Below are 17,059 nucleotides of genomic sequence, written 5' to 3' on the forward strand. Positions count from 1 at the left end.
ATTTTAAATAATACATAATTCTTATGTAGGATTTAGACAAAAATCTGCTGTGTCAGTGACTGGAGTTCAGAAAAACCATAAAAGGGAGATAGTAACCAGCATGGGAAACCAAATGAAATTGATAGGCAGACCTGAGTTCTGCCCTTGGCTTTGCCAGTACTAGCTGGGCTACCTTGGTTCCCTGGTAACATGAAAAAGCTTGGACTGCATGCCACCTCAGGTCCTTCCCCACACTAAAGTCTAAATAAGGGACATCCAGGGCCTCTGGGCATGGCTGTACAAGTGGTTCATTGTACATTTCTAAGAAGTAACACTCTGAGGATTTTCTCCCTTCCCTTCTGCCCTACAGAGTAAATACATTCATGTAGAAGTCTATAAAGAACAAGGATTTCTCCCACATCTTGTTTCATGTTCAACCCAGAATTTAAAGTTCTTTCTCTCATGTAGTGGTTGCAATTTGTACTTAAAAAGATGGAAAATCCGATTCAGATGGCAAAGTTTGAACTTATAATTGAGAAACAGAGTTAGGTACATTTTTAGGCCTTTTTCAAGAAAAATAGAACCCAATGCAGCCCTATGTTGAATAGGAACTATTATCCAAAAAGAGGTGCAAACTCACTCTATCTGGATGTTTATTAATTAATTAAAACAAACATACTTAGTCTTGAGACTAATTGTGAGGGAAAAAAGGACAACTATTGCCAGTGACAAAAATATTCATCCATCATAGCTCTAAATGGATATAAACCCTGAAAAACGTAGATTAAAAACTTTACCCTACTTTTGGGCATAATTATTTACCTTCATTCTAAGAAACAGGACGTTTGCTCACATCAAATCAAGCACTGTGAGATAGTATCACAGTTTTGAAACAGGAATTCCCTGAAATCTGTCACTACCATCGGCATTTATTCCTGGCTCTCAGAATCCAGATGGTATTATTAGAGTCTTTTTTAGTTTCTTAGTAGTTGACTTGAGTAGTCATTTTTTCTCCCACAATAATATCAACTGGGGCTTCCCTGGTGGCGCAGTGTTTGAGAATCTGCCTGCTAATGCAGGGGACACGGGTTCAAGCCCTGATCTGGGAGGATCCCACATGCCGCAGAGCAACTAGACCCGTGAGCCACAACTACTGAGCCTGCGCATCTGGAGCCTGTGCTCCACAACAAGAGAGGCCGCGATAGTGAGAGGCCTGCGCACCACGATGAAGAGTGGCCCCCGCTTGCCACAACTAGAGAAAGCCCTCGCACAGAAACAAAGACCCAACACAGCAAAAATAAATAAATTAATTAATAAACTCCTACCCCCAACATCTTCTTTAAAAAAAAAAAATAATATCAACCACAGGCCTCAGTTCACTTCTGAAAATATATTCATTGAGTATTTGCCTATTTAGATATTCCAAGGACATTGTAAAATCTCAGTCTCTGGAAGAAACAGTGGATCCCCAGCAGAACCAGCCTTCTCTATAAGAGGCAATGTTCTGCAAGGTATAATTTGAGGGCCTACGAAAGGCCAAACTATTTCTATGTCCAAGGATCACTGTTACTTAGGTTAAGAAGTTTTCTCATTGGCTTTTTAAAGAAAGAAACCAGATACTTATAGAATGGAAAACACCTTAACATCTTAGTAAAGAATGAGCTTATTACAATAGTTTCTTTCATGATAGGAGGGGCTTAGAGCAGTCTGGACACTTTTGGCCTCTAATCAGGGGGTGTAAAAATGTGGAAAAGGCACTTTTTCCCCCTAGAAATGACTCATTTTTTGTATGTATCAGATATAATTTTATAAACTATATGGTATTTTTGAAAATATACTTGTTTAGGCTGCATAATAGTACCATAAACTTGTATTATGCTAGTCTCCAATATGACAACCAAAATTATAAAGTAATACAATATTCCATCCTATTTTAATCTTGAATTAATAAACCATAAAATATGATCTAAGTTTATTGACCATAAAATCCAGAAGTGCTTTAGCATTATTTATCCATAATAACTGTTGGTAATATGGAAGTGCCAATATGATAAATAGATGCTTAAAGGAAAAGAAAGTAATCAGAAGATGTAAATGACACCAACTTATTTTGCCCAGGAAAGGAAAGTTAACATCATACCATAGCTAGAGTAATGACAAAGTTTACTGAGTTTATACTGGCGCAATAATTCTCTGACTTTGATTCTTTGATGTACATGCCAGGAAGATTAAAAGGGCGTCTATAACTTGTTTAAGAACACCATGTTTTGAACTGTTTGCTGTAGTTTTACCTATCCAAATCTGTAAACTTACTGATATTAAAACTAAAATAGGAGAATTCATAGTGTTTCTTGGGAAATGTTTGCTGAGCCAGGATGAAAGTTTGGATGTGCTTGAGATAGTTTCTAAACTAAGTGAAAGAGTGGCCACTTGTAGGTCTGAGCTTTTCCTGCCTATAATAAGTATTTTTTCAAAAATAAATCCCACACTACCCATTTACAAACACTGTCAATAGGCTTTCCTTAATTTTATGAAGTAAATCATTTCAGTTTTACAAGTTGCAGAATCTCAGGGGCAAAGAGTAATTTAGTGAACTTGATCTCATTTAATCAAATAAATCATCTTTATTCGATGTTCTTTGGGAATTTGGGAAGCATATGAAAAAAAACTTAAGTAAGGAGCATTTACCTCTCAGTGTTAGTATTGGAGATTTTGTGTTTTTATAAGTTTGGATGCCCTCACTGCACTGTATCTCCATGAGCCAGAACTCATAAAGCACGGAGTACTCGTGAACTAAGGTAATGGTGATTAAACTGAACACTGAACACGCCAGACAAAAATGATTTTCTTTTCCATATTCCACCATGAAATACTGGCTAGCTATATTGGTGATGGGAAAGGAAAGGTCTTCTGTTCAAGGGACTGTGGTGGCAGCTTATGGCAAAATTCATTTAAGGATTCAAAATTGATTTCAGGATTCAACAGTTTCACTCAGCCTGGCAAGGCTCTGATACCAATTACTGATTCAAATATATGGAATAAAAAAATATCCAGGAGGCTTATTTATTTGAATTTTTCTTTTCCTTCAGTTTGTCCTTTCCATCCTACCTTAGCAACTCTCCTTTCTTTTCTTCCTTCCAACCCCACAGCTTTCTGGATTTTGCATCTGTAATTTTTTTTATTTTTTAACATCTTTATTGGAGTATAATTGCTTTACAATGGTGTGTTAGTTTCTGCTTTATAACAAAGTGAATCAGTTAGACATATACATATGTTCCCATATCTCCTCCCTCCCTCCCACCCTCCCTATCCCACCGCTCTAGGTGGTCACAAAGCACCGAGCTGATCTCCCTGTGCTATGCGGTTGCTTCCCACTAGCTGTCTATTTTATGTTTGGTAGTGTATATATGTCCATGTCACTCTCTCACTTTGTCCCAGCTTACCCTTCCCCCTCCCTGTGCCCTCAAGTCCATTCTCTAGTAGGTCTGTGTCTTTATTCCCGTCTTGCCCCTAGGTTCTTCATGACATTTTTTTTCCTTAGATTCCATATATACATGTTAGCATATGGTATTTGTTTTTCTCTTTCTGATTTACTTCACTCTGTATGACAGACTCTAGGTCCATCCACCTCACTACAAATAACTCAATTTTGATCCACCATGTGGATTTGTTGAAGATTTCTAGTAGATACCTAGTAACCAGAATCATAGTGACTCCTCCAAATATCTCTCATTTTTCTCAAGAAATAAAATTCACTCTCACTCCTTTTATTCTCAGTGGATTTCCTATCTTCTTTGAATTGCTTCTTTTGTATTATGGCTTTTTAAAAAGAAACACTCAGGAATCCTCTCTCTTTTCCTTTATTACTCTTCTTACTGTATTTTCAATCTCAATACTTAGCACCTTCTTTAGGATATTGCTGGGCTCTTAACATGCTTCCCTTGTCTTCTTCTCTCTAATTTCCTAATATGTTACTCCCCCATATCCTTAAACCCAAAAGTAACAACAGCTACAACCACAAAACTAACATTGACATGCTTGGCCTTCAAGTGAATGACCCATTCTTTTCTTTCCTTTTCTTCCTTTCATCAACTGACAAACTCTTTGAGTACTCTGACCTTGCTGGCTCTTCATACTTACTTTCATGTTTCTCTAGCCCTTTGCCAATCTCAACTTTCTCATAACTCTATGAAGCTCTTGTTTTGAAAGTCACTAACTCACTTAATTATCAAAATCAGTGTCTTTCCCCCAAGATGATGCTTCAGTTGATATATAATACTGTTAGCCATCGCTTCCCCTCTTGCTATTCACTTGTCTTATCTTTCTAACCACCTTCTCATCCTCATGATTTTCTCCACATCTCTTCAGTCTCATTTCATATTTGCCTCTCCATTTTACTTCGACCACATTTCTAATTTTTTATTTTCACTTCTACTATAATATTTAAGGCCATATTGCCATGGTGTGCAGCTCATTTTCATAGTAACTTCTAAATACATACCTCCCTCCTAAATACGTCCCTCCATCTCCCCCACCATCACCCTAGTCCAGGCCACCATTATTTCTCACCTGGACTCCTGGTCTAGCCTCTTGACCACTATCCCTGCTTACTCTTCTCTTCCCCATTATCCATACCCTACACAGCATCCAGAGATATCTTTAAAAAGAATAGATCAAACCATATCACTCTTTTACTTAAAACTCTCCAACAGCTTCACACAGAACTTAAAATAAAAATGGAAGCTTCTTACACTGAATTCAAAGCCCTATGTCAAGTGGCCTCTGCTTACCTGTTCAAATTCTCCTGTCCTCCATCTTTCCTTACCCATAAGCCTCAGCAACTTTGGCGCCTCTATCTCTCAAATATTACATGTTTTTTCCTGGACTTTGAACCAACTGTTCCTCCTGCTTGACAAGCATGGATGGCTTTTCTTGCCATTTGGATGGCTTAGGTTTCACCTCCCCAGAGAGCCCTCTTCAGCCCACCCATCTGAAGTAACAACCTGTCAATTAGTTTCACATCCCTGTTTTTAGGAGAGCATTTATCCTGATTTGATTGACCCTTTTCTGGTTTATATGTTTCAACACTGTCTTCATTTTTTTTGTAGCCTGCTTCTCCTCACTAGAATGCATTCTCCCTAAAAGCAGCCTCCTCCTTTTTTTTTTTTTTTTAAAGCTATTGTATCTGCAGGACCTGGAATATTGCCTAGTGCCTGATAGCCTCCATATATATTGGCTGAATGAATAGCTTGCAGAAGCTGTGAGAGTGCAGCCATTATGGAAAATAGTAGAGAGGTTCCTTAAAAAGTTAAAACTAGAACCATCATATGATCCAGCAATCCTGCTTCTGGGTATTTATTCAAAAGAATTAGAATTAGGATCTCAAAGAGATGTTAGCACTACTATGTTCATTGTAGCACCATTTATGGTAGCCAAGATGTGGAAAAAACCAAAATGTCTGTCAACAGATGAATAAAGAAAATGTAGTATATACATATAAAGAATATTACTCAGCCCTAAAAAAGAAGAAAAGTCTGCAATATCCGATGACATGGATGATCCCTGAGGACATTCTGCTAAGTGAAACAAGCCAGCCACAGAAGGACATATAGTGCATAATTACACTTATATGAGATGTCTAAAACAGGCAAATTCAAATAATGAAGTAGAGTGGTGGGTACCAGAGGCTAGGGGGAGGGGGAAATGGAGAGCTGCTAACCAATGGCAAAAAAGTTTCAGTTAAGCAAGATGAATAAGTTCTAGAAATCTTTTGTACAACATTGTACTTATAGTTAACAATACTGTATTATATACTTTAAATTTGTTGAGAGTAGATCTCATGTTAAGTGTCCTGATTGCCCCCTTGCAAAAAATGCATCTAAGGATGTATCTTTAGAGTAAATTCTTAGTATTCTGTGATTGCTCAAAATTATATTTATTCAAAAATTCTGAAAGATAGCATCAAACTACCATCCATGAAAATGGCACAGATTTACTCTCTCTTTAGTAGTATAAGAAAGTGACTACTAATCACAGTTTTGCTCACGTTGGATATGAAAACCTTTGTATTGTCTCTCCTGGTTGACTGACTAAGACTCAGCCTGGCGGTTCTTTGGCTAGTCTTTTTTTTTTTTTTAATTATTTATTTATGCATTTATTTTTGGCTGCATGTGTCTTTGTTGCTGTGCTGCACGCGGGCTTTGTCTAGTTGCAGCGAGCTGGGGCTACTCTTCGTTGTGGTGTGCGGGCTTCTCACTGCAGTGGCTTCTCTTGTTGCAGAGCATAGGCTCTAGGTGCACAGGCTCAGTAGTCGTGGTGCACGGGTTTAGTTGCACCACGGCATGTGGGATCTTCCTGGACCAGGGCTTGAACACATGTCCCCTGCATTGGCAGGTGGATTCTTAACCACTGCGCCACCAAGGAAGTCCCTCTTTGGCTAGTCTTTCTTGGAGTTTCTTGTGACATTGTAGTTAGACAGATGCTGGAGTCACCTGGAGGATCACACAACATCTGGGAAAGCTGGGCCACTCTTTTGGGCTGGAGTTCATCTCAGGGTCTTTCCTCTCCATGCCTTCTATGTGATCTCTCCATCAGGGTAGCTGGACGTATTCCATGACTGCTGAGGATCCCAAAAAAACTCATAGAAGAAGGAGAAATTGCCAGGCATTCTTAATGCCTGCCCTCAGAACTTAGTAATGTTACTGCTTCCACATTCTCTTGGTCAAAGCAATCAGAGCTCAGCCCAGATTCAAGGGAGGAGTAGCATGAATGTGGATGGAGGGGTGAGGTTGTTTGCAGACATCTTTGGACCTAGGTATCACAGGCAGGTTCAAGTGAAAGAGCAGGACTAGGGGGTAAGGGATAAGAGCCAAAGAGACACCTGGGTTTTGAACCAGAATTCCCAATTCCATGATAGAGCATTACCATAAAATACAAAGTCAGGAAAGAAACTTGTATGACAAGAGACAATGAAGAAAATTAATATGAAAATAGATCTCTTGAAATTTAGCTAGCTTCTAAAATCTAGGAGTTCTGTTTATTATTTAAAGGGAATGTAAATGAACATGACACTATTTTTTAAAGTTCATCTTAATAATCAGACCCAAATCCTATCATTATTTTAGAGTTTTATTTTAACTAGGTATATTAAGTTCCATTTTAAAAGTATCTTCCATCTCATGCATGCTACTGCAGGAATCCACAAGCATGGATGGAATCCTCTTTGTGGTCTGTTTTTGACATTGGCTTTTCTGAAGAGCTCCTTTTAAAACTTGTGGAATAATACTGAAACCCCCAATAGATAATCTGCCCTCCTATGTTTATTACTGAGTATTCAAAGCCATAGCTTTAACCACTGCAACACTCCATTAACTGTGGACATGGAATGCTCAGGAGAACCATCACCCCATGACTGTGGTTTGAAACCCTCCAGGACAGGACTATAATTGACTATTTGACCTCCAAAAGGAGAGAGATGGTGGCATTAAGGTTCCACATAATGCTGGTTTTGGTTTATTTTGTAATTGGTATGACACATACTTGGTGCAACAAGTCTAGATGTTGTCTGGCATGAAGGTTGGCAAATCTAGAAAGTGATAAAATTGAGATGTAGGTGTTCAAAGAGAATGACTGAAGTGGAAAAAAAAGAAACTCCGTAACACCCTTTGCAGGAGTAGCTGTGTGGTCTGAGAAGGGAAAGGTTACTGTGGTTGTGGAAAATTCTTTCCTACTAGGTGTTAAGAAAGACAGAAAGAGGGGCATTGCTGATGCAGAATTGAGTGCCATAGGATGCTAACACATTGCTTTTGTCAAATTTTTTCCCTACAATTTCTTTAAAAATGATACCCATTTCTATTACACAAGAAATATAAAAACAGGCCAAAGTTTGAAATTTTAATTTTTCCAAACTACACATGCCAAGAAAATCAAGAAAATATCTTTTTTCCCCTCTTTTAAATTGTCTCTGCTCAGGGATGCCAGAAAATGATACAAGGATTGTTTATTTGTTTGCCATGAATTTAGAAAATTCAAGAACCTACTAGGAGGCAGTACCTTTGTTCTTTCTGTGATTATAGAATCAGGCCTGCACTAGAACAGTTGTTGCTGCATGTCAAAAAGTAATAGGTTATTGTCTATGGCTTTTGTCGTCAGCTTTCCTTGCCTCTCTATTCACACTTTCTCAAGGTTAATTTCCCTCAGCTTTCTGTTCCTAAATATCAGTTAAAGCTGATAACTCTCTTGGTGGGTAGGTGGAGAGGGGGAGTTCAGGAATGAAGGGGTTGTTATGTCAGCTGCTGGCAGAGCTGCTTCCAAAGTAGCGTTAGGTTGTCAGCTACCTTCAGGGATTGCCTCACCTTCAGAGAACCACTTCCCTTAAAGTCATAGGTCTTCTGTGGGGCATTGAGTAGTCAGTGACTAAGTCAGGTGATCGGCTTTGTAGTCATGCTGTTTACCTCAACTCAGAAGTGTTCTGGAGACTCATTCCATCCTCAGAACTCCTCTGCTAACCTTAAATTTTATTTCAACCTCTCCTCCTGCCCAAGACTTCTTCCTTCTCTTCCTTTTTACAGGAGTTGATGGGAAAGCACTCATGATAACCTTGTACATACTAAATCTATCTAAGAATCTGCTTCCCTGAGAACCCAATCAGCAACACTCTTAAATTCACATCTCTAACCTTATCTTTCCTTGAGATTCAGACTAATAAATCAAACTGTTAAATCAACATTTCTGCAAGTCTTCTCAAACTTAACATGTTCAGAGTTGATTTCCTAAAAGCTACTCTTCCTATTAGAATTGCCCTGCTCAGTGAATGTCACTGCCAGCCACCTAGATACTTCTACCTCAAACCTAACCATCATCCTTGACTCTGATCTCTTACTCAAAACCCACATCCTATTGATCAACTTCTTGTCAGTCCTCCCTCCTCAATACATCTCAAATCCAATCACCTCTCAGAATTTCTACTGCTATAGTCCTATCCATGCTACCTTCAGTTCTAACATGACACATGCCCATAATACCTTAACTGTATCCCTGTCTCTCCTCTAGCCCCTATGGATGTGTCTTACACTAGAGCCAGAAAACTTTCATCTAATACTTAAATGATATCTTGTCAGTCTTCTAACTCTAATAGTTTCCACCTGCAAGAATGAGATCCAAACTTCTCACCGAATCTCCACGTGATGAGGCCCTACATACATATGTCACAATTTACTGATAGTTCACTACTTCCCAGCCATTTCAGGCTTTCTCAGCCTGTTGCACACATTAATTTTTTTTTTTTTTTTTTGCCCCAGAGCATTTGCATTTGCAATTTCTGCTGCTTGAAAGGCTCTTCTCTAAGATCTTTGTTGGCTACCTTCTCTAACTTCTTCTCCCTTGGATCTCAAATGTCACCTCTTCAGAGAGGTCATCCTAACCACCTGGTTAAAGCAGCTCCCAGGCTCTTTTATCATTTGATGATTTTATCCTCTTCACAGCACTCATTAATCCTGAAATTTGCAACACTACAGGAGAGATGAATGTATATGACTGCTCCCCACCTGTAAAGAGCCTGAGATCAAGTCAGGTGTGTGTGTATGTGTGTCTGTAAGAATGACACACATGCCTATGGGAGGAAGTATGGAGTGAAGAGAAGCAGGAAAAGGAAGAAAGAAGTTCTTTATGGTTCTGGCTTTTAAGTTTAAAGTTTATCACTTCCTTCTGCTGTCAGTTATCAATGGGATATCTAGAAAAGACTCCTATGCATTTTGTTTGTTATGATTTAAATAGATCACTTAAAGGAAGCCTGCCACTTATGGTTGACCAGAACTGATTCTGTTATTTGAGGTATTTTAATACATGTTCTAAGTATAGCTTCTCTTCCTTTGTAGTTCTTGCAGTTCTTGCAAGTCTAATTCTCATCTTAATAGATAGGTTTTTGTCCAGTAAAGTAGTAGATTTGAGTTTAGTACAACTATTACTTTAGGGACTTGCACTCTCATTTAAGAAGCTGAGGAACTAAAAATAGAAGTTATGTTCTTTCTCATCTGGAGATATAAAAATGCTGTTAAGATCTAACTGGTCTCAAAACCCAAAGTTAGGACATGAGGCTGTTTGAAGAGGAATTTGCTGGTAACAATGAGGACAGAAAATGAGAGAATGATTTGAATAGTACACTCCGTGGTGGTTGAGGTTTACTTAATCATGGTCTTTCACAGTCAAGGTTAACAAAGCTTTGGTAATGCTCTGCACAATATCAACTCTTTGTATTTTCTGATCTGCTCACTAAGGTTGAATTTTATCATTTTCTTGATCAAAGATTCAATCCCCATGAACAAAAACCCACTAAGAGGAGTGCACTATATGGCTTCAGTGGTCTACAAAACCAAACATTTTCAGGTCAACTCAGGAGAAGAAAAATGATCTCTTTCAAGATGGCTATTATTGCACAAGCAGAAAAATATCACTAAGCAGGATATGTTTTTATAGATGAATTTTAAGTTGATAGCACTATCAGTCTTCTTCTATAATCCCTGCTAATTTTGAACACCAAATTTCATTGGTAGCATGTGACTACATAGCTAAGATTACCACTTTATCCACATATTAATATAAAATATTTATTAAGCAACATCCTTGTAATTCCCTTTTTCTTATATTTCTTGGCCTTCTGTGTATCACATTTTCCCAGAGATGTTAGAAAATAGAAAATGTCACAGATGTTATCTAACTGAGAGCGTTCTTCTCTGGGTTTTGCAAGTCTAGCATCCACTGAGCTCAGGGGAAATACAGTACACATTCATATTTAAGATTCTGAAGCATAGGAATGCAGGATGTTGTTGTAAAGGCATTTCGTTGGCCTGATGTATCTCAGTATAATATAAGGAAGAAATACAGGTGAATGGGAGTAATAGGATATCACAATGATGGTGATAGGATGGACTCAAGCTATTTTAGAGGTGAAGGGTAAATAGTAGTGAAATTGACTGTGAGTCATGATAGTTAAATGGGTTTTCAGGGACCTTTCCTGTTGACTGTTCCTTAGATCTGTAATTGGCCTACAGTAAGGGAAAATGAAAAGTCAGGTGTTATGTCCAGTGCAGTTTCAGGGAGAATGGGAAGAGAACCGTGACAGTCAGCAAAATGTAAATATCATTCCAGAATTCATGAATTCATACAAATATCATCTTAATATTATGGAGGTTCTTTAAGACACAATGTTGGATGGTTTTAATATTATATGCTGAATTCTGCTCATATCCTGGTAAGTACTGTTTTAAAGTATAATTGAACGAAACTACACCTTTATCTTACAGCACTCACAAAACTTAACTTGAAATGGATTAAAGATTTAAATGTAAAACAAGAAATCATAAATTCCTAGAAGAAAACATAGGAAAAAAAGCTCATTGATATGGGTCTTGGCAGTGATTTTTCTGGATATGCCACCTAAAGCACAAGCAACAAAATGAAAAACAAACAGGTGGGACTACATGAAACTAAAAAGCTTCTTTCTGCACAGCAAAAACAAAACAAAAGCAAAAAAAAAAAAATGACATCCTACATTATGGAAAAATATTTGCAAATCATTTATATGATAAGGGGTTAATATCCAAAATATATAAAGAACTCATACAACTCAATAGCAAAAAATATCAGATTAAAAAAATGGGAAAATGACCTGAACAGACATTTTTACAAAGAAGATATACAGATGGCCAGAAGGTACACGAAAAGGTGCTCAGCATCACTAATCATAAGGGAAATGCAAATCAAAACCTACAATGAGATATTATCTCTGATCTGTTAGAATGCTTAACATTAAAAAAGACAAGGGAGCTTCTGCACAGCAAAGGAAACCATAAACAAGATGAAAAGACAACCCTCAGAATGGGAGAGAAAATTTGCAAATGAAGCAACTGACAAAGGATTCATCTCCAAAATTTACAAGCAGCTCATGCAGCTCAATATCAAATAAACAACCCAATCCAAAAAAGAGCAGAAGATTCTCCAAAGAAGATATACAGATTGCCAACAAACACAAGAAAGAATGCTCAACAACACTAATCATTAGAAAAATGCTAATCAAAACTACAATGAGGTATCACCTCACACCAGTCAGAATGGCCATCATCCAAAAATCTACAAACAATAAATGGTGGAGAGGGTGTGGAGAAAAGGGAACCCTCTTGCACTGTTGGTGGGAATGTAAATTGAAACAGCCACTATGGAGGACAGTATGGAGGTTCCTTAAAAAACTAAATATAGAACTACCATACGACCCAGCAATCCCACTACTGGGCATATACCCTGAGAAAACCGTAATTCAAAAAGAGTCATGTACTACAATGTTCATTGCAGCTCTATTTACAATAGCCAGGACATGGAAGCAACTTAAGTGTCCATCGACAGATGAATGGATAAGGATGTGGCACATATATACAATGGAACATTACTGGGTCATAAAAAGAAATGAAATTGAGTTATTTGTAGTGAGGTAGATGGACCTAGAGTCTATCATACAGAGCGAAGTAAGTCAGAAAGAGAAAAACAAATACTGTATACTAACACATATATATGGAATCTAAAAAAAAATGGTTATGAAGAACCTAGGGGCAGGACAGGAATAAATATGTAGTTGTAGAGAATGGACTTGAAGACACGGGGAGGGGGAAGGGTAAGCTGGGACGAAGTGAGAGAGGGTCATGGACTTATATATACTACCAAATGTAAAATAGATAGCTAGTGGGAAGCAGCTGCATAGCACCGGTAAATCAGCTCGGTGCTTTGTGACCACCTAGAGCGGTGGGATGGGGAGGGTGGGAGGGAGCTGCAAGAGAGAGGAGATATGGGGATATATGTATATGTATAGCTGATTCACTTTGTTATAAAGCAGAAACTAGCACACCATTGTAAAGCAAGTATACACCAATAAAGATGTTAAAAAAAAAAAGACAAGGGATAACAAGTGTTGGCAAGAATGTGGAGAAAAGTGAAGACTTATGCACTGTTGGCGGGAATGTAAATTGGTGTAGCCACTATGGAAAACAGTATGGAGGTTCTTCAAAAAATTGAAAATAGAAACTTCCATATGTTCCAGCAATTCCACTTCTGAGAATATATCTGAAAGAAATGAAAACTCTATGTTGAAGAGATATCTACTGTGTTCATAGCAGCATTATTTACAATGGCCAAGACATGGAAGCCACCTAAGGGCCCACTGAGAGAAATATGGATGAAGAAGTTGTGGTGTACATGTATATATGTATATATGTGATGGAATATTATTAAGCCATAAAAGAAGAAAATTCTGCTGTTTGCAAAAACACAGATGGACTTTGAGGGCATTATGCTAAGTGAAATTAGTTAGACAGGGAAAGACACACTGTATGACCTCACAGGAGGAATCTAAAAAAAAAAAAGAACAAACAAACAGAAAAATCCTCAACTGATAGAAAAAAAGATCAGAATTGTGGATAGTAGAGGTGGGAACTGGCAGGAGGGGAGAACTGAGTAAATGTGGTCAAAAGCTACAAACTACCAGTTATAAGATAAGTAAGTACTAGGCATGTAACATGATGACTATAGTTAACAATCTTGTAATATACCATATAGCATTGTTTAGGGAAGATCCTAACTGTTCTCACCACAAGGAAAAAAATTCTTTTTTGGGGGTATCTATATGAGATGATAGATGTTAACTAAATTTATTGTGGTAATTATTTCACAATATATATAAGTCAAATCATTTTGCTGTACACATTATACAGTGCTGAATATCAATTATATCTCAGTAAAACTTGGAAAAGTTTAATTGTAGGTTTATTACATTAACACAGGATTGCCTTTTCCTAAAATATAAGTTGAATTATTCAGAGTTCAGTGGGATAAGTTTTGTGCTCTGTTGCTCTACCTTCTTGATTGATAGACTTCTTGGTCAACATCCATCATTGAGGACAGAAATTAAGCACACAGCTGCAAGATGGATGATGCCTTTTTTCAATCCACTGATGACACTTCTCATCAATAATGAGACAATTAGTAAGGGAAGAAGAGACCGAAAAAACAAGTGTGGCTTTTATTGAGAGGAAAGAAGTCCAGCTGTTTGAATTATTATGTATTATTAAAAAGAGTAGATGTTCTTAAAACATGAATGTTACAGAATGTTTGCCAAGGCCTCCCAGCCTGAAGGGAAAACAGAGTTACAATAATCATAAGGAAATGGCAGAATCCGTGGAATCCATTTCTCTTTCAAGTCCCTCTCTGCTGGTTTAAGAGTCCCCAGGGAGTCTCTCATGAGCTTAGAGGGCTAAACTGCTCTTTTCTTCCTATATTTGTAATCACCTTCTCAGCTGATTCTGACACTGATCAGATGTGATTTGCCGCACTGGTATTCTCTCCCATTCACAAAGATGACTACCATGGTGGGCTATTGAAATTAGCATTATATCTTACCAGTCACTTTAGTGACATCCTTTTACTAAGCTACATGAGTAGATGCACTGAAGTGGAGGTAAATATCCTTTTAGCTTGTGTTACACTTTATTTCTAGCTCAAAGCAGGGCAGACTTATACATAAATTATTTCAGTTATCTCTCAGTCACTGCAAAAGTTTTTTGTTCCTTAATCTCTGGTTTGGGAAAGAAGAAAGTTTAAGTTATATACTGTAGTTCATTTATATTTGTCCCTTTTTTACAACTCTAATATGTGTTCAAAGAAAACATTTGTAAAAGTCAATTCCCTTTACCCTCAAGATGGCTTATTTTCCATCTAGTACAGTGTCTGATAGGTTTAGGAGTATCAATTTTCCATAAATTCTGGGCTTGGCGTTAAAAGTTATAAAGAATACATCCTTTTTCATGAAAATCAAAGTCTTTACAAATATAATCAGGATCAGTCTAATAGTTTACCCTTATATATATCAATAACATGCCTGAAGTTACAGTAATACATAGTTTAGACTGGTTATGCTAAAGGTTTTTCTTTGTACTATTCATCTTATATAGAGATGACAAATAGAATTTATCTCCTGTGCCTGAATCACTGTGTTGTGAAAGACTGTGCTCAGAATGAGTGCACAGTTGATTAGTTATGGCTCCATGAGTATCAGTGGTAGTAACAGCTACATATTTGCTATCCCCAAGCTAGAGTAATGGTTTCTAGCACTGGTTCACCTCCTACTTCCTCATTTGCCACCCTTCCCACATCTGGGTAGGAATGATTTAGTTTAGTGATTAAGTAATTAATTATTAAATAAAATTAAGTATTAAGTACTTAACTATTTAAAGAACTAGGATACCATAGTGATAAATAATGGTAGAAAGTAGGAGAAGGAATTTTACATGAAATTAAACATAATATTGAAAAGTGTGAATTCCTAGTTTTCTAACAACATGTGCTCAGCATAGCTTTATTTTCCCTGCCAAAGATTAAAGAATCATGAGAGAATTTGGGTAAGTTTGTCTTTAGCGTTCCCCACTTTGTGATCTTCCATTGGTATTATTTATATTTCCCTCCTTATCTTTCTCACCTTCTGGCTGCTGACACATATCTTAGACCATAATTAAAGGGTTCATTCATCTTGGTAAACAAATTATTAACAGATAAGTATTAGATAAGTAGATAGTATAAGTAGTAGATAAGTATTACAAGTGTTATAACTTTCAAGAATATATATATATATATGTTATATGTATATTATTCAGTAATTTAACAAATTTATGAAAACTTCCCATGCACCAGATACTTTCCTAAAGTGTAGGACTGCAGTGGTGAACAACAAAGTTTTGCCCTCATGGGTCTTACGTTTTAGTGTGAAAAGACAGACAGCAAACAAACAGAGAAAATATTGGATAGTGGTGAGTACTGTACAGAGAATTAAATTAGGATGAATGACCAACTTAATTAGGATGAACGATCAGTGAATAATTACTCCAGGTGGAGTGGTTAGGAAAGACCTTTCTGAAGAATGACTTTGAAAGTATCTGAATGAAAATAAAGATTCAGCCACACAAAATTTCATGAAAAGCACAACTTAAACCTAAGTAGAATTTTAGGCACAGTTAAATAGATGGAAAGGCATTTGGGGAGGATAGAAACAGTCTTAATGATCCTGTCTTCACACCATTTAATGATCTTCCTAAATGTATGAATTCCCCAATAGTAAATGCTTCTTAAGTGTAATTAGTATCTATTTGATACATCTCTAAAATTTTACAATATTTTAACTTGTTAAAATAAATTATATCCTCCATTAAAGGAGCTACTTTTTTTTTATTAGTTTCTGCTTTATAACAAAGTGAATCAGTCATACATATACATCTGTTCCCACATCCCCTCCCTCATGCATCTCCCTCCCTCCCACCCTCCCCATCCCACCCCTCCAGGCAGTCACAAAGCACCGAGCTGATCTCCCTGTGCTCTGCGGCTGCTTCCCACTATCTATCTACCTTACGCTCGGTAGTGTATATATGTCCATGCCTCTCTTTCCCTTTGTCACAACTTACCCTTCCCCTTCCCCATATCCTCAAGTCCATTCTCAAGTAGGTCTGTGTCTTTATTCCCGTTTTACCCCTAGGTTCTTCATGACATTTTTTTTTTTTAAATTCCATATATATGTGTTAGCATACGGTATTTGTCTTTCTCTTTCTGACTTACTTCACTCTGTATGACAGACTCTAGGTCTATCCACCTCATTACAAATAGCTCAGTTTCGTTTCTTTTTATGGCTGAGTAATATTCCATTGTATATATGTGCCACATCTTCTTTATCCATTCATCCGATGATGGACACTTAGGTTGTTTCCAGCTCCGGGCTACTGTGAATAGAGCTGCAATGAACATTTTGGTACATGTCTCTTTTTGAATTATGGTTTTCTCAGGGTATATGCCTAGTAGTGGGATTGCTGGGTCATATGGTAGTTCTATTTTTAGTTTTTTAAGGAACCTCCATACTGTTCTCCATAGTGGCTGTACCAATTCACATTCCCACCAGCAGTGCAAGAGTGTTCCCTTTTCTCCACACCCTCTCCAGCATTTATTGTTTCTAGATTTCTTGATGATGGCCATTCTGACTGGTGTGAGATGATATCTCATT

The sequence above is a fragment of the Hyperoodon ampullatus genome (assembly GCF_949752795.1).
Source record: "Hyperoodon ampullatus genome assembly, chromosome: 17".
NCBI lineage: Eukaryota > Metazoa > Chordata > Mammalia > Artiodactyla > Ziphiidae > Hyperoodon > Hyperoodon ampullatus.